Genomic DNA, 3,110 nt, shown 5'->3' on the forward strand with positions numbered 1-3,110 from the left:
ATGGATTGAAAAACTGTGGCACATATACTCGATGGAATACTATTCGGCCTAAATAAATAAATAAATAAATAAATAAATAACAAGAAAACCCTGGCTTTTGACAGAAAGTGGAAGAATATGGAAGATCTACTGCTGAGTGAAGAAAGCCAGGCTATGAAGGAGAGATATTGTACATCTCCATTTCATATACACCAAGTGTCTGCACTCTATGACTGAAACTGATTGACTAAAGGATATACAAACTCAGTAAATGGGTGTAAATACCAGATATACTGTATGCAGAAGAGTAGGGCCTGAGGAAGGACATTTAGTAGAAAAATATGGAAGCAAAGCATTAATGGGACAAAGAAATGCAATATTACCTGTTGAAGCTATTCTACAGTTTAATCGACTGCACCAGGGAGAAATGTTCCCATATTGAAATATTCTCTTTGTAAGCTAAATAATGTGATTGAATGTATAAAAGAAAATGAACTTTTAAAAATAAACTAATTAATTAATTAAAAAAAAAGAAGTTTAAAAAAATGCCAGATATGTGTGCCTCTGTGCCCAAAATCCAGAAAGGAGAATGGAGAAGGGATTTTGGCATGGCCATCGCCCTGGGAGGTAATCTTTCACTTTCCATTTCTCTGTCTCTATTTGTGTCTCTCATGTGAAAACAAATACCTGGTAACTAGCACATCTGGGTTCTTTACCAGTTATATCCAACTATCATATTGAAGTGTTTTTTCAGTGAATGTCTTAGCACACGCTTCTCTAACAACATGCCACAGACTGGATGGTTTAAATGATAGAAATGTATTTCTCACAGCTCTGGAGACTAGAAGTCCAAAGGTCCTGGCTAGTTTGATTTCTGGTGAGAGCTCTCATCCTAGTTGACAGACTGCTGCCCTCCCACTGTACTTTTAGTCACTGGAGACAGAAATTACCTCTCTCATGTCTCTTCTAAGAGCACTAATCTCACTCATGATGGCACCATACTGAGGAGGTAGGGCCTCTCATTGTGATTTGAGAAGACATGACATGTGATCCATAGCAGTGGAAGGGGGTGAAAGTGGGAAGAACCAGACTCAATAATCTCCTAGATCTGAAAATCTATTCTTGACATTCTTTTCTTCTCTTTGTGGGAAGCATTATTCATCTTCATAACTTTCAAGATTTTTGCCACTCAAATGTATCTCCCAAAGTGAAGAATGGTTATGTGTTAAAGTGGACCTAAAGCATCTTGTGCCCAGATTAATGTGTGCCCAGATTTATGTTTTAGAAATAAAATCCTGAGTGCAGTAGAGTTGAGAGGTGGGACCTTCAGGTAGTGATCAGGTTGTGAGGGCTCTGCCCTTCTGAGTGAATTAGGATTATTCCCTCAGGAGTGGATTAGCTATTCGGGTAGTGGGTTAGTTATCCAGAGAGTTGGTTAGCTATTCAGGGAGTGGACTACACAGAGAGTGTGTTACCTAGGGAATGAGTTAGTTACCCAGGGAGTTGGTTAGCTATTCAGGAAATGGACTACACAGGAAGTTTGTTACCCAGGGAGTGGAGTTATCCAGGGAGTGGGTTAGTTATTCAGGGAGTGGACTACACATGGAGTGGGTTACCCAGAGAGTGAGTTCGTTATCCAGGGAGTGGGTTAGTTATACCAGCAGTGTAAAGAGTGAGATACTGCTGTGGAGTGAAACCAGGAGCCCCCCTAGGCACTGTTTCCATAATGATCAGCATGTACGTGACCAGGCCCCCTCACCCAGGAGTGAAACAAGCCAGCGTGAGCACAAGGCACAGCAGGATAAGGCCAGTTCCACTTCACATGAGTTCTTCAGGTTTAAGGCCCATGCCTCCTTCATATCCACACTCATATGGAATGTGGGACATATCAGGTGCTTAATAATTTTCTACACGAGTGCAAATCAGTCACTCCTGCAGGAGCAGATTGTCTCCACAATCCCAGGTTGTTTGTCCAAATAGCTACTCATGGTTGTGTCTCCACTGAGCTGTTGCTGCCTTAGAAGCCTGCTCAGTCTTCAGCATAGACAGATCCTCACACTTAGTACCTGGGAGCCCTTGAATGTTCTTCTTGTAGGGTTCATTGCCCATGGGTGAAATGGCACACAACCTGTTTCCTGTTGCAGGAGAACACCATCAGGCTGCCCTTGCAGGATGATAGTGTCATGTACAAGGGAAGAAGCCACTGATTATGTCTGGGCAGATCAGGGAGGTGTCTGTAAAGTCAATCCTGAGAGTCCCAAGGTTGTAGGACTAGAACGAGTTTTGCAAACAGACTAGAAAGAAAGACAATTGCTATAGAAGAAACAGCTCAAGTAAAGAAAGACAAGTTACACGGCCCCCAGCATTGAGGACCAGCTGAAGATGGCAGCAGCCGTGGGTACATGTGCTGTAGCAGGAGGCCAGAGGGGACTACAAAGTCCCCACACATTTGTCACAGGCAGGGATTCTGCACCCAGGGGACATCTGGCAATAATGGGAGACATCACTGTTCATCACCATGGGGAAAGTGCTCCTGACCTCAAGTGAATGGAGCCAGGGTTGTAGCTGACCTCTGTGATGCAGAGTGAGCCCCCACAACAGGACTTAACCCTTTGTTTATGAAGCAAGGTTGAGAACCTGCCCTCATGCCAGTGCAATTAACACAGACAGGTCTGACCTTGCCATCACCACTGGAAGCCTCTGTGACTCCAGCTTCGAGGGCCCCAACATAGCAGAAAATGTGGAACATGGAACCAAGATAAGGCTTTGGATTTCTGAGCTCCAGTCCTGTTCTGAGTCTTTTGTCCTCTGCCTCATGGCTACACTATAAGAGGGGAGCCTGCCCACAGCCTGCAGGTCAACTCTCAACTGTACCAAAGTCCATTCAAATCACCTCATGGCTATGACTCTCCTCAGTGCCACTGACCCTCATGTGTCCTTCATGAAGTGTGAACTCAGTAAGTATAATCTGCTGGGCTCATTGATAGCTTTAGTCAAATGCTTCTGCTATGCCTCAGAATAAATTTTAAATGCAGTTAACATACTTCTTTTTTTTTAATTGCCAGAGGCATGTGCACTCACCAGAGAAAGAAAAAGAAAATATACCCCAATGAGGCAATGGTCACACTGCA

The sequence above is a fragment of the Tupaia chinensis genome, unplaced genomic scaffold (genome assembly GCF_000334495.1).
Source record: "Tupaia chinensis unplaced genomic scaffold, TupChi_1.0 Scaffold000294_2, whole genome shotgun sequence".
Taxonomy (NCBI): Eukaryota; Metazoa; Chordata; class Mammalia; order Scandentia; family Tupaiidae; genus Tupaia; species Tupaia belangeri.